This window comes from Corythoichthys intestinalis, chromosome 22 (genome assembly GCF_030265065.1).
Source record: "Corythoichthys intestinalis isolate RoL2023-P3 chromosome 22, ASM3026506v1, whole genome shotgun sequence".
NCBI lineage: Eukaryota > Metazoa > Chordata > Actinopteri > Syngnathiformes > Syngnathidae > Corythoichthys > Corythoichthys intestinalis.
The window spans coordinates 20,379,582-20,404,076 of NC_080416.1; the positions used below are offsets into that span (position 1 = coordinate 20,379,582).

Below are 24,495 nucleotides of genomic sequence, written 5' to 3' on the forward strand. Positions count from 1 at the left end.
ACTGTTTCATCATTTAAAGATAGATTTAAGTTAAGATTTTGCCGATTTAGAAGCATTTTAGATTAAAAAAAAAAAAAAAGTTACTTAGGTTCGCTAGGAAGGATCTCTACATCAGAGCCTTCCTGAGAGGTCTACTGCTTTAAGATGGCGGCTGTTTACTAACGCATGTAGTCCTTAAAACATGTTGGCAATGCAGCTGTGTCAGTTTTTGCATCTAGTTCTATAATATGATATCTACCGTGTCATGTGGGCGTAGTTTGTCGGCTATGGCTACAGTCAGGTATTATTGGAGCCACCTAGCATCGCGGTTGCAACGGCGTCTTCCCCACTGCTGCTCTGCTCTCGTCCCCGTGAGTCCGTTTCTCTCAGACTTTTTTTATTCAACCAACTTAGTAACGCATAGTAACGCACGCCTTTCCCGCCTCAGTAACGGTAACGGCGTTGCCAAGATGAGAAAAGTAATTAATTAGATTACTCATTACTGAAAAAAATAACGCCGTTAGTAACGCCGTTATATTGTAACGCCGTTATTAACAACACTGCACCTGAGTATAAGTCGCGCCAGCCATAAAATGCCCAACGAAGAGGAAAAAAACATTAGTCGCACCGGAGTAAAAGTCGCATTTTTGGGGGAAATTTACTTGATAAAATCCAACACATAGAAGAGTTATGTCATCTTGAAAGGCAATTTAAAATAAAAATACAATAGAGAACAACATGCTGAATAAGTGTACCGTATGATAACGTTACATGATACATGAACAACGAAATGCGAACGTGGCCGTTATGTTAACGTAACATAGCTATTAAGAGTTATTCAGATAACTATAGCTTAAAGAGCATGCTAACAAGTTTACCAAACCATCACTGTCACTCCAAAACACCAAAATAACATTGTTTGTTGTGATATTTTTTTTTTAGTTTTCAGCAAATTTCGACCTGGCCTTCCTGGTCGGTACTTATGTCCTCTGAGTCTACAGTGAACAGATTTAATTGTGATACCACAATACTGTAATGCTTCAGATCCATATTAAGTACCCTGAAATATAAGCTAAATGTTGATCTGTTGTGGCATTTTGATCTTTTGTGATCCGAAAACACATGTTTTCTATAGTAGAAAAGGAGCTGTTCCACAGTTATAAAACATTTGGAGGTGAGTGAATATCATGCAGAAAATAAAAGTAGTAAAGTGAAGGTGAAATGCAAATTAGTGTTAACGAGAGGAAACCTCATGGAAACACTCTGACACTTGATTACCCATCTGACTTGCTGTAATGGAAAACAATGGAGACATGATTAGAGTGTTTCCAACAGTAAAATTGTCAAAATGGATGAGGGAGAGTGCACTTCATTTCTATTTTTTCAGGCTCTCCTTTCATCAACAGATTTTTTCACCTTTTTTTCTGTTGTTTAAAAACAATCTCCTTATGAGATGTAATGTGTGCAATGGGACTTGTTATTATTTTCACGCCACACAAAATGTTTTGTGCGCACACGCACTTGTCACTCAGCTATACAGGATGTCCGTCACCATTCACTGCAGACAACTAAGCCCTCAGAGAAATATCCCTAATCAGAGAAAAACAGACTCAGAGGGCCAATCTTTTGAAAAGTTTTTGAGGACTTTTGTCTCTGGTGAGTTGAGTGTGACTGAAAAGCGGCGGTAAACAGACGAGGAAGATGCTTGGAAAACATCGCTGCAGAAAGCCTTTGGTCTGCATTTTTGGGGGGGGTGGGATAAAGTAAGCCCCAAAGGAAGGATTAAATATATATTTAACAGATCTTGTAGCTATGTTTTAGCTTGTCATTTAATTGTCCTTGTATCCCTTCCAGAACGTGCAACACACTCCTGTCATTTTGAATAAAGGGAATGTGTTGGGGAGCAAGCTTATGTAAGAAGAATAAAATGGACAGTGAAGGATTCACATCTATTCAACGGGCAAAGGTTTGCAAATAAACCGGAAACATCCAGCTCACACGAGTACGAGCATTGCTATGGCTCTTTTGTTGTAATATGCCTGTACTATCAAGTGATACAATTGACAGGGAAAACTGCTTGTGTTCCAACAGAGGACCTCTTTAAGATCTATCCGTGAGACCACGTCTAGCAAAAGCAGAGCTGGAACAAATTTAATACTTCTTTCCATAATTAATGCGACACTGGAAAATCTAAATATTGTTCAGCAGCAGCTCATGGCAATTAGCGTCAATGAGGTCATGGCACACTGAATTTCCCTTAATTTCACTGTTGGTTGCCTTGAATGATGTTATAATGCAAGGCATCCTAAAAACAATAGATTTGAAAGACATGATAACAGCATCAGGGAAGTCACTTAGCCTTTTACAATATTCTACAGTGGATATTAAAGAGCCAAGTCACATTTATTGACAGTATGTAGCCTTAAAACAATGATTTCCTTTTGAAATCATTTCAGTCTACTTCACAAAGATTGACAGGTGCCATACAGAAAAAAAAAGCACTCACATCCACACCTATGGACAATTTAGAATCTTTAAAGTACCTAATAGGGGGTGTAACGGTTCATGTATTTGTATTCAACCGTTTCGGTACGGGGTGCTCAGTTTGGAACGGAGGCGTACCGAACGAGTTTCTGACTCAGACTTTCAGTCTACTTCACTAAGATTGACGGGTGCCATACAGAAAAAAAAGCACTCACATCCGCACCTATGGACAATTTAGAATCTTTAAAGTACCTAATAGGGGTGTAACGGTTCATGTATTTGTACTGAACCGTTTCGGTACGGGGTGCTCTGTTTGGAACGGAGGCGTACCAAACGAGTTTCTGACGTAATGTAAAATGCTGTCAAATTTAGCGCGTTAACGGGCAGTAATTAATTTTTAGAATTAATCACATTAAAATATTTGACGCATATAATGCAAGCGCGGAATGCCAGCTAATGCATCTCATAATCCCACTGTTACGTTCACGGACAGCTCACTAAGGGCGTAACATAAAATGAGCCACACACATACTGTAAGTTGCAAGTGGACACAAATTTATTCACAGAAGTCGAACTCGCAATGAACAAAATAAACAAAATGCTGAAGAAGCTGGCGTCAGCGTAAGACCAGGCCAAAACAACAAACAAAATGAAACTACACTTAAACCCCACCCGCTAAGTAAACCCTGATCGTAAAAAGGAAATAACAAAAAGACAGCCTACTACCCTGGCTTCTACACTAAACAAAACGGGTTGAACGAAAACGGCAGTTTACCTCTACTGCTACGGTGCTCTTATTTACAGAGGTGAACAAAAACCATCCAATAACGAATGAACACAAAATACCTCACCGAAAAAGCGGGAGTGTAACAAAATAGCGATCAATGCACAGGTGAAAGAATGGCGAGCAAACAGCTGGCGAGGAGGTATGCGGCATGTATGCTGTCAAATGCGAACTCTCAGAGTGTTGGCTGTAAAATGATGAGCGGTCAGATGACTTTTGTTAACGCTACCTTTATTTGGTTAACAAGACTCGGGCACAATACAACACACACGCAATGGTACTACTTTGGCTTAGCTGCCGTAAAGCAAGTGTCGTTATTTCCGCAAATGTAAACAAAGCGCTGCACAATGGATATATGACAGACAGCGGGTAGTTTTTGAAGTTGCCACCCTTCCTTGGCCCCTCAGTGGTGGGGATGTCGTCTGCCCGTCCGGCGTCAATCAGAGTATGTCACGTTGAGAGGGGAGACAGCCAGCTGGCCGATGCGACGATCAGCTGACTGACAGTCTCAAAAAAGATAACAATTAAACGGTCCGGGCCGTTGCACCACTCAGAAGTGCAGTGAGCAGCGTGGGTAACGGTTAAATGTATACATGGAAGGAAAGCAGGTTGGCCCTCTGGGTGGGGAATTCAAATAAAAAAAGAATATAGATGGAACAACTCTCAGAAAATGTAAATAAGTTGGTTTGCCTCAGCGACTTGCTAGAGGATGAGTAGGGAAGAGGGCCATATTTAGGTGTACACTACACACACTTTGCACACATTATAAATAATACTGTTTCAGTTACTGTTCTAAGGCTCTGTTGTGTGTTTGTTTTTTCAGAGAAAAAGAAAATGTCTTCAACAGAAAGAATGTTCATGTTAATGCCATCTTGTGGATTTATTGTTATAATGAACAAATACAGTACTTACAGTACAGTATGTTGAATGTATATATCCGTCTTGTGTCTTATCATTCCAGTCTTATAATATGGCATATTTTAGAGATGGTTTGAATTGCGATTAATTACGATTAATTAATTTTTAAGCTGTGATTAACTTAAATAAAAATTTTAATCGTTTGACAGCCCTACTAACCCTTACTTTTCGAGGCTGTGGTCATAAAGTTAATATGAGAAACTTGAAACTGTTCAGTTTTGCAACTGTTTAATGTTGCACATCAGATATTAATTTAAAGAAAAGTCTTAGCCAATGTTATTTATTTTTATTTTGTTTTTCAAAAATTTTTCAGAATATTGTATTTTCTATTTTTGAGCAGAATTCTAGCTTTGTATAGACCCCAATCACCAACGTCACACAATCACGTGATCGCTGTATTGTGCCGCCATATTGTCCGTCATTGTGTGTCCGTATTGTCAATGATTGTAGTTTCTAAAGGTGGATTCACTTGCAAATTATGCTTTCAGAAGCTGTAAACTCATTGGATGAGTTGCATAAAAGCCGTTATTTGGAAAAGCTTCGGTTGATCCAGTCGCCAGATCCATATTTGATGCCCAAACCGATGTTTCCTCCCGTCCTGTCCCGTTTCGTGCGTCAGAGCTCGTCCTGAGACCACAAAATTTCCAATCATACTCCAGTTTATGTCACGATGAGGAGTCGGTTACCCAAAATCGGCACCGGCCCGACTATAAACCGACATTTGGTCAGCTGAGCGTCACCGTCGTCACGATTGTAAAATGAAACTTGATCGACAACACGCCAGTGTGTGCCGAAAAATAGCTGCCCCGCGTGAAATGTCCCCCGTGAAGGGAGCGCTTATTTATAACGCTTTATTGACGTGAAAACATAAAATGTTTTCATGGACGCATTACAGTAATGAATTCACGACTGTAAGATCACTTTTAAATAATTAAATTACACAAAATATGAGTACTGTATTTTGAGTAACAAATCGTGGACTGGGCCACATAACCATCTTTGAACAGAAATGTATTCGTCTACAGGTTTTCACGACCATATCCCAATGACAATCACACAGGTATGACATTTATTAGTTCAAGCAGAGTAAAATAATACATATTCACAGTACAAGAAAGTCGTTTTTGTGTGGGCGCTCCCGTCAGGGGGGGAAATTTCACGCAGGGCGGCTATTTTTCGGCACAACACCTGTTGATGCGCTCACCCTCTTGCTGCGCGGCCGTGGCGACGAGCTTCGTAGTCTCTGTCTGATGATGTCTGCGATCATGTTGGCATCATATTGATGTTTTCGCCGCTGTCTAACGGCTGTCGACACAAACGCATCATGGACCGAGATAAACAAACCGTGCTGCTTTAGAGATTTGCCCTTTTAACAATGGGCACACACCAACTACTAAAATGACCGTTTATCTTCTCTGTTACTGCAACTAACCGCCACACATGCCTTCACCATTTTGATTATTCAATGTTAACGATTGTCAGGAAGGGTTTTGGGTTCGTTTATTAGGCGGTGATTGCTTAGACAATCAGAAAAACACGCAGTAATAGGAGGAATGTACGTAGCGGTAATATGTAAACACGATGAGTTGACGGACAAAATGGCGGCACCAGTCAGGGGGGCGGAGTTGTGACGTCAGGTGATTGGGGTCTATAGGCTAATGTTCCTATTGTTGAAAGCACAAAAGTGTGTAATAAACAACAAGCACATTTATATTTTGCATTTTGTTTTCTTACTGTACCGCAAATGAACCGAACCGTGACCTCAGAACCAAGGTACGTACCGAACCGAGATTTTTGTGTACCGTTACACCCCTAGTACCTAACATATACTATTATGTTTTTGGAATAAGGGAGGGTTCCTAAGAAAATCCACATCCAACATCCAAAACCTCAGAACTGGAAGGTAGGTGAAGGAACCAAGTTCAAAGCAAAAAACCCAACTTTTTGTTGATTTGTATAATGTAATGCTGGTCTGGTGTGTTCACAGTTTCCAAAATCTCGGCGTCAAGCTTAGCAAGCCCCATTAAGTTCGGCTTGTCACAGGAAGCTGATCTCTCTAATCTGACTAAGCAGCTTGTCATCGCACACTTCTCATCATCTAATTAACTACAATCAGGCAGAATCATGTATTAGCTTGACCTAGTATATCAAGCATTTTCTTTCACAGACACACTAGTCTTATGTGATGTTTTACTTCCCATGCACAATTGGTAAATGAACATAAGCATCTGTGAGTGTGCGACCTCACTCAACTCCAAGGGCACTATTAAAGCGAAACCATTTGTGCTGATCACTTCGATGCTAACCTTTAACGGCCTTATCTTCTGAGCCAGTTGTGATGAGACAGTAAAACCGTGATTCACTATGATAATCGGACTTAAGGATGAGTGAGGAAGTAGGGTGGAGAAGGTGGGAGATCCATGGATGATCAGAGGGATGTTTATTGTCCTTTTCTTGGCTGTTCTTTGACATTGGGTACATGAGAGGCATTCGTTTTGGTCTTCCATGAGGCCTCTGACTCACTTATTTGAAGGCTAAGTCCATGTTGATAAGGGTACGGTGGAAACTGGTTATGCAGCTCCGGTTATGTTTGTATGAACAAATCGGTATCCTATGTTTTGAAATTAAAAACAATTAAATACACTTGGTCATAGACTTCATAATTTTATTGACGGGTCACATCCGTCAGCCACTGCGCAACGCCCTCAAGTATGGGGCCGTCCTACAGTCCGCTTCAGTTATTCGCGGTCAGTTGCAGTTAGTCAACACATGCAGCGGTCCAACGCCGGATTTAGGTTGAAAAAACAAACAATGGGAGAAATTAACCGCTACGGACTGACATCATTCTTCGACATATTTACGTAAAATAAATGCGAACTGCACTTTTTTTTTTTGCTTTTAACCAAGAATTGAGACTGTTTTACATCCATATCTATAAAGAATTCAGGGATTTAAGCATTTATTCACAATAATTTTCACCGGAAAAGCTCTGTTTACATATGGCTGCCGCCACATTGACTAACAGACCAGCATCGTACTTTGACATATTTATGTTAAATAAATGCCAACTGCACGTTTTTTATGCTTTTAACCAAGAATCGAGACTGTTTTATGTCCATATCTATAAAGAATTCAGGGATTTAAGCATTTATTCACAAGAACTTTCACCGGAAAAGCTCTGTTTACATATGGCGGCCACCACATTGACTAACGGACTAGCATCCAACTAAGACATATTTACATAAAATAAATGCTAATTGCACGTTTCTTTTTTTTTTTTTTTTTTTGCTTTTAACCATGAATCGAGACTGTTTTACATCCATATCTATAAATAATTCAGGGATTTAAGCATTTATTCACAAGAACTTTCACCAGAAAAGCTCTGTTTACATATGGCGGCCACCACGTTGACAAACGGACAAGCATCGTACTTTGACATATTTACATAAAATAAATGCTAATTGCACTTTTGTTTTTTTTTTGCTTTTAACCAAGAATCGAGACTGTTTTATGTCCATATCTATAATGAATTCAGGGATTTAAGCATTTATTCACAAGAACTTTCACCGGAAAAGCTCTGTTTACATATGGCGGCCACCACATTGGCTAACGGATTAGCATCGTACTTCTACATATTTAGGTAAAATAAAGGCTAACTGCTATATCCGGGGTGGACCACAGCACACTTCTCTGCGGACCCATGGCAAACAGCACTTAAAAAAAAAAAAAAAAAAAACTATTTTAACCTACAGTATATTATTTGTATGAATCACCGATCTATTGCTATGCGCTACTATTCTATCGCTAAATTCTGTTTCATTTTTTGTCAAATATCTTCCACGTTCCCACTTCTGTTGTCATCTCTAAGACAACGATGCACTAATTGGCTGAAAAAGCCTGCATGGATGCGCCGATTGGCTGAGCTAGCGTGCATGGATGCGCTGGTTGGCTGAGAGAGCCTGCATGCTGCTAGATAGCAAGAGTGGATGGACCGCAGCAGTGTGAAACACGAGTCGCACCGGGCACTTTGCAATCTGTTTGTTTTCCGTTTGTCACCAGTAGAAGACCAAATCTAACAAAATGGTATGTTCAACGTTGACCAAGTAAAAAATGGACAACGAAAATCGCCGTTTCAATGAGGAATGGACTGACAAATATGCTTCCATTTTACCAACTGCAAGTATCCAACCTATGTGCTTAATATGCTTCAAGACAGTTGCTCTGATAAAAAGTGAAAATGTGAAACGCCATTATGTTAAAGAGCACAGCTTTTTTGAAGAGAGGTTTCCTCCTAAATCAGAATTGAGAAGGCAAGAAATTAACAGGTTGAAGCAGTCATATCAAGAGTCAAGGAAGGTTATTGTTAAATCTATGACACAACCACAAATTGCAACGGAGTGCTCACTCAGTGTGTCATGGGTGTTGGCCAAACAACAGCCGTTCTCTGATGGAGAAATAATAAAAGAGTGTATGACTGAATTGATGGCAGCAATGTTCGAAGGAAAAGAAAACAAACATCAAGTCTCACTCTCAGATTCATCAACCGCAAGACGCACTGAAGTACTGGCTGATGATGTTAGCATCAGCTTTGTGACCCCCAAATGCCATTTCTCTCATTTAGCAGTGTTTTACAGTTAAAGTTACTATCATAAATATTATGTCTGCACCTTAATGACAGAGCTTGTCATTTATGTTCTGTACATGTGAACAAATACTGTAATACTTGCACATTTTCTTTTTTGTCCAGCAGTGTTTTACAGTTACAAAATGTACTGTCAATAGTTATTGTTTGCACCTTAATGACAATCTTGTCAAATATTTAGTGAACATACACATGTACACTAAATAATGATGCTTAAATGTACATGCGCATGTAAACATAGTACTTGCATGTTTTTTTTAAATTTTATTTTAAGTCACGAAAATGTTTCGTTATTTATTTTTATTAAATCAAAATGTGCACTGTATTTTTGTTTGGTCATAAGAAAACCACCTTTACCACCTTCAACCTGCCTTGTACTTGACCGACATTAATAAATGGACCCATGCTTGTCTGAAAAAAAATAATTGTGGACCTTCAAGATTTGTATTTGAGGACCCCTGGTCTATATGTCTTACCAATAGTTGATATTTTAAAAACTGATGTGTAATGCAGTTTAAGTACTGTGCTGCTTTTGCACAGATGACCTAACATATGAATAACATCTGTCCTGAAACCAAGGTGAGTCCCATATTGCAAAGGTCTGTCTGTCCAAACCCATGCATTTGCACACAATAACAGCAAATATGACAGAATGCCTGGAAAACACTGCGGGTACGGAAAAGGTCAAGGGTTGTGGATCAATTGTGACAGGCCCACTGGGGTATGGACGCAGATGGCGCATAATCACGCATTCCCTCTGAATAATGCAGCGTGGATCCCACTGATGTGCCTTGCCTCTCAAAATCACTGTCAAAACAGTCATTTAAATGTAGTTACATTTAAAGTGACACGGTATTGGCAATAAAAGAGATGCCACCTAGTAAACCTTCATTCAATATTATCTTGGGTAACTAAAATACTTTGACCCAAAATTAATCTAGGCTAAAGCGCAATGTCAGTACACTTGGTGGCACATTCTGTGGGTGACTACAATAGGTGACTAAAAGTACCGTCTAACAACAATAATGATAAGGCAAACACAAATGCTTTCATGAATTCAAGCGGCACACACACAAAAAAAGAGGACACAGGATGAGCCTCAGTGCCTTTCAATTACTGTCCCCTCAATCCTGATGCCCATCCAGCTCTCTGGTGAAATGAAGCTGTGAAATTGAATTGCCGAGCGCATCTCGACAAACAAAGCAGCTCGCCTGCAACCTTGGCGCTAACGAAGGGAAATGTCCGGCACCGTGACTGCACCAGCATATCCTGGCAAGCCGGCTAACAGATGGAAGGGGGAAAAAAATCGTAGACTTTAAATCAAGAGAAAGGAAAGCCATTGAAGCGTTTGAATGAACAAGGAGGGTAGAAGGTGTGCTTCTGCATTGTTTGACGGGTGATCATTTGAAATACTCACTGAAAGGGAAACCTTGAAGTGATCATTATTAATAAATGTACATCTACTGTATTCCTGTTACTTATTAGAGCGGGCTAAATCAAATTTAGATCAAGAAACCATTGTTTCCCGTTTCTATTGACCCAGGAGCAATTTGATAAATATTTATTTGATGTACCGTATTGGCCAGAATATAAGACTGTGTTTTTTGCATTGAAATAAGATTGAAAAAGAGGGGGTCGCCTTATATTCGCGGTCTAGACATTATACCCCTTCACGACGCTAGATGACGCCAGATATCATTGAAGCGATGTTCTGTCATGTCAGATCTCAGCTACTCTCCACATTCACGACGCTTCATGGCGCCAGATATCATTGAAGCGATGTTCTGTCATGACAGATCTCAGCTATTAGTTTAACCAGTTTGCATTATTTTGTCGCAATGTTTCTCCTTATTCAGATTTGTTTCAAGACTACAGTTACAGTTAGACTTCACTTTGATAGTTAATGCAGTTGTTGCACTTTTGTTGTTTTATCACAATATTTACATTTCAAAAACCAGAAGCCATTCATTTACGAATGTGATTGCACTTTAGTTTACATACTGTATTTAAATGTTCAGATATTAAGATTTGAATGAGGCAAAATAACATGCTTTTTCTCTCGAATATATTGTTAGAATCATTTGTTTCAGATGTACTGTAATTATTTTCTGTATAAAAATTAATATGGTGTTTCTATAAGTCTGTTTTCAAACTTGAGTCTTGAAAAAGAGGGGGTCATCTTATATTCAGGCCAATACGGTATTTGCCATTTTTTAAGATTGCAGCACACTGACATATTTTAGGGGCATGTAATCTTTAAATTAATTAATAATTTATTAATTAAAAATAATTTAATTAATTAAAAAAGGAGAGCTGCATTTAGGCACCAAATGGCAGGCCTTTGGAAGAGCAAAATTTAGAAAGGAGCAAAACAACATAATCTGAAATTTCTGTCGAACTTTACATTAAACTTACAGGCATTAACCCCCTGAATAATAAAACACATAAAAGCCCAATTAGGCATGAAATAACTTATTTTCATAATTTATAATTAGTCATATTTATGCGTACTAAATAGGGATGTACGTATCATTATGGATACCCCTTCATTTTATATGTTCTATGTTCATTTAATGTTTGTTTTTTGAACAATAATTAAAACATTTTAATAATTTTTTTGTACTCAGTTTTGTTGGGTGCTCAAATATCCAGTGGGGTAAATAAGTATATGGTAAACCGCTAATTGTGCAAGTTCTCCCCCTTGAAAATATTAGAAAGGGCTGTAATTGTCAACATGGGTAAACCTCAACCATGAGAAACAGAATGTGGAAATAAAACAGAAAATCACATTGTTTGATTTTTAAAGAAAATTATTTGCAAATCATGATGGAAAATAAGTATTTGGTCAATACCAAAAGTTCATCTCAATACTTTGTTATGTACCCTTTGTTGGCAATAACGGAGCCCAAATGTTTTTTGTAACTCTTCACAAGCTTTTCACACACTGTTGCTGGTATTTTGGCCCATTCCTCCATGCAGATCTCCTCTAGAGCAGTGATGTTTTGGGGCTGCCGTTGGGCAACACAGACTTTCAACTCCCTCCTCACCCTGTGGCGTCAAAATGATAACAAGAACGGTGAGCAAAAATCCCAGAACCACACGGGGGGACCTAGTGAATGACCTACAGAGAGCTGGGACCACAGTAGCAAAGGCGACTATCAGCAACACAATGCGCCGCCAGGGACTCAAATCCTGCACTGCCAGACGTGTTCCCCTGCTAAAGAAAGTACACGTCCAGGCCCATCTGCGGTTCGCTAGAGAGCATTTGGATGACCCAGAAGAGGACTGGGAGAATGTGTTATGGTCAGATGAAACAAAAAAAAAATAACTTTTTGGTAGAAACACAGGTTCTCGTATTTGGAGGAAAAAGAATACTGAATTGCACCATACCCACTGTGAAGCATGGGGGTGGAAACGTCATGCTTTGGGGCTGTTTTTCTGCATAGGGACCAGGACGACTGATCTGTGTAAAGGAAAGAATGAATGGGACCATGTATCGAGAGATTTTGAGTGAAAATCTCCTTCCATCAGCAAGCGCATTGAAGATGAGACGTGGCTGGGTTTTTCAGCATGACAATGATCCCAAACACACAGCCACGACAACAAAGGAGTGGCTTCGTAAGAAGCATTTCAAGGTCCTGGAATGGCCTAACCAGTCTCCAGGTCTCAACCCCATAGAAAATCAGCGGAGGGAGTTGAATGTCCGTGTTGCCCAACAACAGCCCCAAAACATCACTGCTCTAGAGGAGATCTGCATGGAGGAATGGGTCAAAATACCAGCAACAGTGTGTGAAAAGCTTGTGAAGAGTTACAGAAAACATTTGGGCTCCGTTATTGCCAACAAAGGGTACATAACAAAGTATTGAGATGAACTTTTGGTATTGACCAAATACTTATTTTCCACCATGGTTTGCAAATAAATTCTTTAAAAATCAAACAATGTGAGTTTCTGTTTTTTTTCCACATTGTCTCTCATGGTTGAGGTTTACCCATGTTGACAATTACAGGCCTCTCTAATATTTTCAAGGGGGATAACTTGCACAATTAGTGGTTGACTAAATACTTATTTGCCCCACTGTACATACTTGTGCTCGGCTTGAGCAAAGGGGTAAGTAAAAAGCACTCTCAACATAGTAACGTCTAAATTTCACTGAAAAGTCTATCACAGCATTTTCAGTCCCAGTTCCAGCAATAATGAGCATGTATAAGTCGCCCAAAGGGTGTGGACAGTCTGCATAGCCTGTGCCCAATACAACCCGGAGAACCCTGAGGCACCCCTCGGCCTACCGAGAGCTTCCTTGGGTCCACAGTTGGTGCTCCAGTTTTACAGGCTAACACATATGGGTTGCCTCTATTATTAATGCTGTGGGAGATGGAGTATTGGAGCCTTTGATGGGGAAGATCAGGTGGATGTGTCAACTTCTGTTGGATAAATATGTGTATATGGTCTTCGGTTGGAAGGGCAATTTTTTATTTTATTCCATTACACTACTGTACCGTATTAACAGGTTCAGGCTCATTTTGGGGTGATATTTTTGTATTTAACACACACACACAAGGCGCACCGCATTAAAGGGCGCATGAAAAGTGTACGCTAGCATGTGTGCTAACTTTTTTTTGGGTGTTTTTTTTTTTTTCCTTTAAGGCAGCGGGAGCAAAACTGATTTCAAGTGTACTTTATCAAAGAATTTAACCAAGTACTCACATTAATTTTAATCAATTCACAAATCAATCAAAGTCCTCATCTTCTGTATCCAAATTGAGCAGTTTTCATAGGTCGCCATCAACCACGGTAGCTCAACTTTTCTTTAGGCATCACCTTCCTCTTAAAAATCACCATTAGTTTCTTATTGTTTTGCGTAGAGTAGGGGTCGGCAACCCAAAATGTTGAAAGAGCAATATTGCACCAAAAAAACAAATATGCCTGGAGCCGCAAAAAATTAAAAGCCTTACATAAGCCTTATAATGAAGGCAACACATGCTGAATGTATCTATTAGCTATATCAGCCTACTATCAAAATTACTAAGTTGGCTAAAAATACATAATGAGCCTTCATGATATAATGTTTATTTTCCCTGCAGTACATCCAACGAGACTACTCTGTTGGTATAATGCCACCTCAAATTTAACTTCATTGCAATATTAATGAATTGTTTCATTGCTTTTATGAAATGAAAGAAATGTAATAAAGAAATCCGATTTTTTGATGTCATTTTTATTTTGAGGTTTCGAAAAACAACAAAATGGAACGTGCATAACATGCTCCTTATCTGGGCAAGTCTTTGATTTTCTATATTATCTCAGTTTTGTTTTTGAAGCAAATAGGTTTTCTGATATGTTGATGAATGTCTCCTTCATGTACTTACCATTTGTGAATGATTTACCACGCTTTATTATCTCCCGGGTTGCAACAAAACTTGCAGCAGTAGTGGAGTTTGGCGATGCAATTCACTTCTTAAATCTATTTTTGCGCTCCTCCAAGTTCTTCAGAAGTAATGCAATCACACTTTTTCCTCTCACTCGCAACTGGGTACTCGGCTGCAAATGTAGCAGGGCTTCCCTGGAAATGTCTTTCCTCATTACTCTTTTTGTTATTTGACAAATTCTCACCAAGGAACAAACATTCAGGCAATCCTTCCACATTGGCAATGAATGCAAATGAGTCGATCCAAGAAACGTTAAATCGTCTGTTCTCCTCAGTTATTTTTCCTCTTTTTCCCTTTCGGATATATGGCACATCAAACAGCCGCCGGTTTGTTTACATCAGCCACCTGCCTGGCATCCCGCCCTGCTGATAGAAACGTGTGTCGCAGGCTATGACGCAAATTTTCGATGACAGAAATGTTGACATTTAATATTTATTCTACACATTTTTACAGCATTGGAAAGCGTTAGAAATGTTTGTGTCATTTTTGTCCTCCTACAGAAAACATATCAAAACAAAAAATATATTTTATATCTTTTTCCATTTTCAAAGATTTTTGAAAATGCTCCAGTGAGCCACTGGGGCATGTGGCTCTTAAAACACCAGTTGCCAACCACTGGCGTAGGTGATAGCCTTGAGTTCGAACTGGGCTTCGTAAGCATGTCTCTTCGCAGTAGATGCCATTTTCGAGGGTCCTTCGCCATACCAATGTTGTTTAGCGTTTAACGCACACACTTGAACGTTAAAGCTACTGGGGGCACACCCCCTATCACACGCAACCTTCTCCCTTTAAGGTACTTATGCAGCGCTCATTAGAGATGTCCCGATTGATCGGCATCCCGATCGATCGGGTCCGATCACGTCATTTTCAAAGTATTTGAATCGGCAAAAAAAAAATATCGGCCATGCCTTTTTTTTAATATATATATATATATATATATATATATATATATATATATATATAAATTAAATCGTTTTCTAATTGTATTTAACGTTACAGACATAATATGTTACACTCGTCCAGAGTCTTTAGTTTAGGCTTAAGGTAGGGTTATCAAATTTATCCTGATAACGGCGGTAATTCATTTTTTTAAAAATGTATCACGTTAAAATATTTGACGCAATTAATGCATGCGTTGCACGACCTACTCATGCATTGTCGCGCTCAATCTGTAATGGCGCCGTTTTACCTAAATTGAGAGATAAAAGGCAGCGTATAATGAGTAGAGTGAATTTTGGCAGCCTTTGGGGCCTTTTTTAAATTGGCTAAAGCCTTACAATCCCTCTCCCTACGATTTAGAAATATCGTGGGGAAGCAAGGTAGCAATTGATCTTTGTCTCAACACCTTATGTTATTTCCCAACGCAGAGAAGATATATCAATAGGTAGCATTACGCACTGTCATGGTTCCACTTCCCATCATGCATTGGGCATGGCTACAGTATCATTTACTGAAAGCTCAACAAATACACTAGATGGCAATATTTAGTCACAATATACAAAGTCACAAGTCTTTCTGTCCGTGGATCCCTCTCACAGAAAGAATGTTAAATGTACTGTATGTTGAATGTATATATTCGTCCGAGTTTTATTCATTTTTTTCTTAATGCATTGCCAAAATGTATATGATCGGGAAAAATTAGCGGGAATGATTGGAATTGAATCGGGAGCAAAAAAAAAAAAGCAATCGGATCGAGAAATATCGGGATCGGCAGATACTCAAACTAAAACGATCGGGATCGGATCGGGAGCAAGAAAACATGATCGGAACAACCCTAGCGCTCATGTTCACCTTTTCAAAAATTGCTCAGGGAGACAGACACATTTTGATACTCAGTCCACACAATAGGCAACCATCCATTTAGGAGAAAATGTTTTCACATGACTTCGGAACGGTCTCCACACACACACAGTTTATTCTACTCTTCGTGATCATTGACAAGCAGATAGGAATTGGTAGTGAATTAAAGTCCATTATTTTATGCACTAAAACAGTCTTCGAACCGAAACCCAAGAGGCCCATCCAGAGGGCTGGGGTGACAAAGAAAGGGCGGGATGAGCGGGAAGAGCAGTGGGAGTGACTCTGGGACAAAATTAGATGAGAAGAAACCAGATATGGGGTGTAATGAATAGACAGGCAAAGGGAACATAAGGAAACTGGAGCATACAGAAAAAAAAAGTTGAAATGTGAGGTGAAATCTTGTGACATTCTTTTCACTTCCAGTAATGAAGTTTTTTTTTTTTTTTTTTTTTTTTTTGCGGTTGTGTGCTAGCATAATAATTTGAAAACGGCAAGTGCGCCCAGATAGCAGACCAACATGAATAAACGTTGATTTTCCTTAAAAATCATCAGTATGATTGACATCGAAATTTTCGAAAACAAACAATGTTGAATTAATGTTGCAAATACTGATGACACATGGCAGTGATGTTGAAACTAGGCCTGTCGCGATAACAAATTTTAGTGTGCGATAATTTATCTCATAAATTATTGCGATATTATTGCGCCCCCCAATTTCTTTTTAAACCAATTTACAATAACACAGTGAGAATACAGTATATATTAATAGATCAAGTACACCCACTTAAACGCGATAAATATTTACTCTTAAATTCAAAAATACTTTTTAAGAAATCACAACTATAAACAATAGACCGTCCCTCTTAAGTAAAAGACAACAATATTAATACCGCACAGAAACACAGCATAAATAAAATGTGTTTTTCAAGAAAAAAAAAAAAAAAATGCACTTAATAACTTAAGCGTTTAGGCAAATGAAAACTTTTCCCCTTCTGCAATCGTGCTCCATAGGGATGCAACGATACAGTTAAGTCAAGGTTCGGTACGATTTTCGATACGGGGGACACAATTTTCGATCCGATTCAATACATTTAATGCTCTGAAAAATCATCATATAAACATGCATTTTAGTCCATAATATTTATGTGCTTACTTCTTGCAGATCTGAAAAAGTTTTGTATAAATGTGTTGAGAACAATTTTTACTGTTTGTAAAGTGAGGCGGGGCACACTGTTGATTGCTACAGCTCTCTTAGCAGCTAGGTTTACTACATGAGCAAGACATCCTATTTGTGGTCCGAATCCATCTGTGTCACGTACTGAATTAACAATATTTGCAACATTATCTATAGTCACTGGTACGGATTGATTTGGCCTTCCTAACGTAAGTCATGACAGTTTAGAATTAATCGATGTAGTATATGGACTACGTGTCCCATAATCACTCTGGGCTCACGTAGCCAATGGCATGGGACGTAGCACATCTAGTTTGCTATTTCATGATATCTAGTGTGTGCGCGCATTTACAAAGTTAGCAAACGCCGCTGAAGTCACATCTGCTCATTACTGCACAACACCAGCATATGACAATCGACTTTCATAAACAGGACAAGTTTGAAGCACAGCGCTCTTAATTTGCCACTCAATGTTCATCATTTCCATTCAGCTGTCGGTTGTGAAAGCGAGGTTGTTCGTAGCAGCCAAGTCGGTAACAATGTTTTGTTGGACTTTGTTGTAAATATCCAGCCTTGTGCCGAAAAATAGCCGCCCTGCGTGAAATGCTACCCCTGACGGGAGCGCCCACACGTCAACAACACCGGTGCCCCGGAGATGGTCCGTAGTCAATCCGAAGCACTGACGCGGCCGGTATACGTTGAACAATAGGATATAATGGGAACGATTGGTTGCGGCGCTATTTTTTGCCGGACCTGGAACGAAGATACATTTTGCGCAGTTGGTAACAAGGAATCCGAATTTTTAACAGCACGTCTGCCGTACGCGCGCACGTACGTGCACGCGAGGCGATAAATTGCAGCGGAAAAATTACCGCCTTCATTTTTATTTATCGTGCAATAAATGGAATTATTGCATATTGCGACAGGCTTAGTTGAAACAATGTTGTCCTGGTGTATGTCAGGCGATGGTTGGGTTAACATTGTTTATAGTTGATGAACTAATGTTGACAAATAGTTGATGTATGATTGCCCGGGAAATATGATTGAAAAGTCATCGAACTATGGATGAGCGGGAGTTTTGGTCCAAAAATAGTTGTGTTGTTGGTTGACCGGGAAGACAGCGACTCACTTCGAACAAACTCTACTGGAAACGGCTCATTTAAGGATAGCCATATTTAAAGGTAAGCCTGCTGCGCTTTTTCGGAGCTTTTAACAGCAGTGATGTCTTACGGTAGAAAGAAACTCATTTGTCATTATTACTTGTATTTTTAAGCCAGTGTTAAATTACCAGATATATACAGTCTTTATATATATGTATATATATATATATATATATATTAGGGCTGTCAAAATTATCGCGTCAACGGGCGGTAATTACTTTTTTAAATTGATCACGTTAAAACATTTTACGCAATTACCGCACAAATGCCCCGCTCAAACAGATTAAAATGACAGCAAAGTGAAATGTGTACTTGTTGTGTTTTTCGTAGTTTTGGCGCCCTCTGCTGGCGCTTGGGTGCGATTGATTTTATAGGCTTCAGCACCCATGAGCATTGTGTAAATAATTATTGACATAACAATGGCGGGCTACTAGTTTATTTTTTGATTGAAAATTTTACAAATTTTATTAAACCGAAAACATTAAGAGGGGTTTTAATATAAAATTTGTATAATTTTTACTAACATTTCTCTTTTAAGAACTACAAGTCTTTCTATCCATGGATCGCTTTAACAGAATGTTAATAATGTTAATGCCATCTTGTTGATTTATTGTTATAATAAACAAATACAGTCCTTATGTACTATATGTTGAATATATATATCCATCTTGTGTCTTATCTTTCCATTCCAACAATAATTTACAGAAAAATATGGCATATTTTATAGATGGTTTGAATTGTGATTAATTGCGATTAATTACGATTAATTTTAAAGCTGTAATTAACTCGATTAAAAATTGTAATCGTTTTTTTTTTTATTTTTTTTTTTATTTTTTATAATTTGATATTTCGCAGTGCACCTGAATGCACCACAGCGCAATGTATGCCATCTCTTGATCTATCTTGATCTATTTTGCCGAAATCTACCCAATAGGAATAACGATGTTGACTATATTTGGGTCCAATATATAGATATACATTTTTTTATTTAGCTAGTTAGCCTAGCTGTTTTTTCTGTCTGTAAATAAAGCAGGACGTTTAAAAAAGGCATATTTGAAAGCAATGATGGCATCATGGTTGAAAATGAAGGAAAACATAACATTGATTCAGCGTTGTTCCAATATTATTAATTATCGAAATGACGTTCAAGTTTTGTCAGGATTTCAATGCTGAAACAACATTAATTGAGGGTGCAAAAGTGATGACAAATTAACGCCGGGTGTCAACGTTGATTCAACGATATAAAATCGACAGCAGAATGTTGATCCAACATCTTTTCAACGTCGGTCAGCTATCTGGGTATATACTGTATTTTACCATGAACACAATCAAGTCAGGCAGGGATTAAGTTTAGAGAATAACATTAATCTCTGCAAACCTTTTCTCTCCATGGAAATACTATACTTTAAAAGCCCCTCACAATTAATAAAGCATTATGTGTCCATAGTCAACTAACTCCATATCGACATTCACCATTCTCCCCATTCAATTCGTCTCTTCACGGGTTCATGGTTTCCCAAAGAGCTTATGTCTTTGTCACGGCCTTTAAACAAACGTCACTATCATTTCACAGAAACAGGAATGTGAACACGTGTGTCCGTAAAGTAACAGGATCACAACATCCACAACTTGTCTCTTAGCTCCGTGAGAAAGGATTTTAACGGCGCTCAAAAGAAAGTTAATGAATAATGGAGGTTAAAATAAGAAGCCAGAATTAATTATGAAACAAAAGATTGAGAAAAGAAAGGGCAAAACCCAACCCTCGGAGGGAAAGACGAGGACAAGAAATGGCAGGATGCAAAGCAGCAACGTCCAAATGCATGCACGGCGGGTGTGGCGGCAATGATGGGTATGAGCTAGGGATAATCCTTGTATCCCATTGATCCCATTGTCTTCTGTTTCCAAACCAGTTATTGTCAACTGCAGCCACATGAAAGAGAGTTAATGAGGGAAGAAGAGCTTTGGAGTGTCTCAGCACAGTCGGGGGAATGGAGATAAGAACAGAAGCCGGGTGGAATGAGGACTACTATACGAAGAGAAGTTTTCTGGTGCAAAGAAAAGAATGTAAATTACGTGAGAAAAAGGAATGACATACTGTAGCAGGGAGACTACTCAGTGATTCACTTTGAAATTATTGAAACCTTTGTAATGGGGAAAATAGATATAAACGTAAGATTAAAATCTTTCCAATCAGTGGTGTTCTGTTTTAGCATTTCTTTATCTTGAAAATATACACATGCAAAATATGAATGGAAGAATTTAAATTGCCTTTGTTACCCTGGCTGATCTTTGAAACTTACAACCAGTCAGGAGCTGGTTACCTTTAACTCTTTTTGTACTAGCCCTGTACTAATGGATTGCACTATAAAAACAGAGGGTAAAGCGAACGTGTTTAAAAGCTTCTTGGCAACAGAATTGTTGCTAACAGCAACCGTGACAATTCCAAAAGCTTGAAGGCTCATCTCTAAAACTAATTTGTATGATAATTCTTGCAATATTGCTTACTTGGGGATGTATTAGTAGCAATATGACAAAATCGTCTTTTTCTCCCACCTTTAAAAACAATATATAACTGCTTGTGCACTCACAAAAATTTAAAGTGAAACACATTTTACCCAGTGAAGGTTATTTGCATCACTCTGTGTTGCACTCAAGGCTATAGGTTACACTCACCATAGCAACCATACCATCAACAAGGCATTAGTATGTCTAAACCATTCCTATACTATCTGCTTATTACACCATACTGTATGCATCGAGTAGGCGTGTCACTCAGAGAGGCAGTGTGTCATTTCCCAGTGCAAAAACATCATTAATAAAATATTGACTCAGTGCGTACTCATGTTCACTAAGTCTCCTGTGGTTTGCTGACATCACTACTCGTACTCTCAAATCACTTTCAGACTGTATATGCTCATCACATCACTACTGAATCTGCTGGGTTAAAAGGTTTTGTTTCCTGTATTTCTCTGAATATGTTACATGTTGGTTTATGGTAGTGCTTCTCAATTATTTTCTGTTACGCCCCCAATGGAAGAAGTAAATGTTTCGCGCCCCCCAACTTTCTGCCGCCAATGTAAATAGTATCATTTGTCAATAACGGTTATTATAAGCAGACCTCTGCATAACATTGTTTCCTTGTTAACATTAAAGAAAAAAATAATAGATCAACTTACAAGAAAGTATAACTTTATTAACATCGTTAGTGTCTGTAACAGAAAAGACTTAAAGTGCATGTGACACGAAAAAGCATGTTTATTTCATAATACACGCAGTATTTTATGCTCCTGAATGATATGGACCGCTTGGATGTGTGTGGAAGCGATCGCTATATTTATTTAGTTTTTTGAGTCCCGTGCCATGAAAATGAGTGACTTCCGGCTTCGGTCTTGCATTGAGGAGGAGGGCGCTGTTATGTGTACGGATGAAGGCGTCCTCTTCACTATACAGCCGTACTGTTGTGTATGAGGACTAAGGATTCAGCTGATTTTTCGGATTAATACGTTTATTTTTCGCATCACGCCAGCCAAACGGCTGCAGAAAAATCTTGCTGTATGAGGGAGAGGCGTGTGTGCCTTTTTGGAGTTTCAAAAGGTTCCCATTCACTGTGGATATTGGCCAGAACAAGCCCTACTACTGTGGGACCATTGGACTTACGAGGAAGTGACTAAACTATGTTTTGTACTATGTCAAATACGAATACAGCGATTACAAAGTAAATACTACAAACTTTCTTTAAATAAAGGACTACTTACGTTTGATCATTGATAGGCATGTGAAAACCTCCTCACGCACATTAGCTGCACAACAACTGCAGCCGCCCTCCTCCGGGGAACGAGCTGTAAATTGCTCTCCGCCGGGCGGTTTGCCGATCCACATAGACAATCGACAACCCAGTCGTCATGTCAAATAATACGGGCTAGTTATGTCTGATTTTCCGCTTCGAGGACTTTGAAACATCACTCGGTTCGGGTTAGCATGTCGGCTAGCTGTCACGCCTCTTGGTTTGTTTACATTCTCCGAAGCCGGGGAAGGGAAATGACATATGTCCGATTTAAGTGTCATAAAATATCGTTCGGGAGGTGCGACAGTAAAGGTGAAGTCGACAGTTTTGACCATTATGGAGTAATTTTGCCATGTCATCCTGAATAAGTGCATTTTTAATATTTTATATTCCATTTAGCACAAGACTGTTATTTGTCATGACCATGCCATTTATTTAGCAGTTGGGGAAAATACTTGGATAAAAAGAATATCCTGTAAATATATTTATGTAAAGAGACAGAAACACTGACATTTTGCAGATGTCTTCGTCGCGTTTTCCTCGTTGTGAATAGTTCCCCCTCGACGGGCTGACTGGTCCTTCTCAAGCCATTTATTTAGCTATTGGGGAAAAATACTTGGTTAAAAAGAATATCCTGTAAAAATATTGGAGTAGAGAGACTGAAACAATGACATTTTGCGGCTCTCTTCGTCGCGTTTTCCTCGTTCTGAATAATTCCCCCTCAATGGGCTGTATAGTAAAACCGATGAGCCCAGTTTCCCGCTGACGTCATCCACCTGTTGGGCACGCTTGAGCCCTATAATGGTAGGCGTGGCTAACCGGCAGATTAAAAGACTAATTTCTCGCTTTGCTAAATTGTTGTATATAGTCGAATCGTCTCAAAATATGATTCTAATTCACATAATAATGCTATTTAAGACTTTTTTTCTCCTGTCGTATGCTCTTTAAAGTGCATCAACTTGCCTGAATGAAAAAAAGCAAAAACAAAAACACTCAAGACACATTCCTTGACTATTTGATACTGAAAAGTAAAATTTAATAAAATCAATAAATGACAGTAAATTCAAATTGATTACTGTAATTTTTGCACTATAAGGCGTGCCTGACCATAAGCCGCCACCCACCAAATTTTGACATGAAAACAGCATTTGTTTATAGATAAGCCGTACTGGACTATAAGCCGTAGTTGTCCTCAGTGTATTATGAGATATTTACACTAAAAGATATTAACCAATAAGACTATCCAAATCAGGGGTGCCTCCACATTTGGTCCAGCCCCCTGAACAATACCAGAGAGCATTTTGAATTTTTTTTTTTTCTTCCTCAATAGCGTTACTTATTTCCTGGCCTTTTTCTGTGAAGAACTCAGAAAGGGTTATTTGGTTATTATCTATTTAAGTAATAGTGTTATTATTATTTATTATTATCATATTATATTATTATTTTTATTTTATTTTATTTTGTTCCGTGAACAATCCAGAAAGGGTTATTTGATTGTGGCTTTCTGAAAAATAATATTTTTTTTACATTTAGGCACTCCTGCAATCGTCACACTTTTTCTGTTACAAACTGACCCCGGGCCCTCAACAGAGAAGGGAAAAGTTATGTGGCCCTCACAGGAAAAGTTTGGGGACCCCTGGTCCAAATGAACCACTACTAAGCTTTGAACCAATTGGCTGCCAAGCTTCATTGCTTCAAGGAGCTTCATTTGGCCATCACTGCTCCTTTGGGGGAGACAACCTCTGCTGCCACCTTCTGTCAACACTGTTGTTGTCCAATATGCCTCCTAGCATGCATTGCAGCACTACAGATGTAAATAACAATCAAAATTCATGTTCTGTGCTAACTATTTCTTCAGTTACTGTTGCAGTTTTCATTAATTGCTAGTTATGGAATTTGGCAACACTTTATTTGACAGTGGCGCCACAAGAATATCATGAGATAATAATCATAATTATGACATGACTGTGTCATGAGCATTAATGAATGCTTATAACAGATGTCATGTAGTGTTTTCCAACAAATTATCTCACTTTTGAATGAATGGTAAAGATCCGAGCTAGACATAAATGTAGTTAAGTGACAAAATTTGCCGGATGACACTTGGTGACATCTGTCATAAGCATTCAGTAATGCCCATGATAGTGCCATGTCATCCATGAGATTGTGATGATCAATGTGATTGTGGTCTAATGTCTTTAATTGTTTTTAAAGGGTATTACACCTGGGGAAATGCTAATATTCTATCATTTATCCATAAACGCATGCCTTTTGGATTCAAATCATGCCACTTTGTGTAATTACACACATCGCAACACCAAGAAAATGATAGAAATTTGGATC

The 24,495-nt window shown here is 38.7% G+C and overlaps 1 protein-coding gene across 5 annotated transcripts in view; it reads right to left on the bottom strand.

Moving 5' to 3' along the window:
• The window catches only part of dlgap3 (discs, large (Drosophila) homolog-associated protein 3), a 181,582-nt gene that overhangs the window by 52,420 nt on the left and 104,667 nt on the right, over positions 1–24,495 (bottom strand). Inside the window, exon 3 of one of the 5 annotated variants that reach the window (XM_057828431.1) lies at positions 22,664–22,751. The exons of 3 other annotated variants lie outside the window; for them this stretch is intronic. The gene's annotated coding sequence lies outside the window, so the exon portion shown is untranslated. Of the gene's footprint in view, positions 1–5,369; positions 11,441–22,663; positions 22,752–24,495 lie in introns of those variants that run through there. One more of the 5 variants, XM_057828432.1, reaches the window with a different exon arrangement.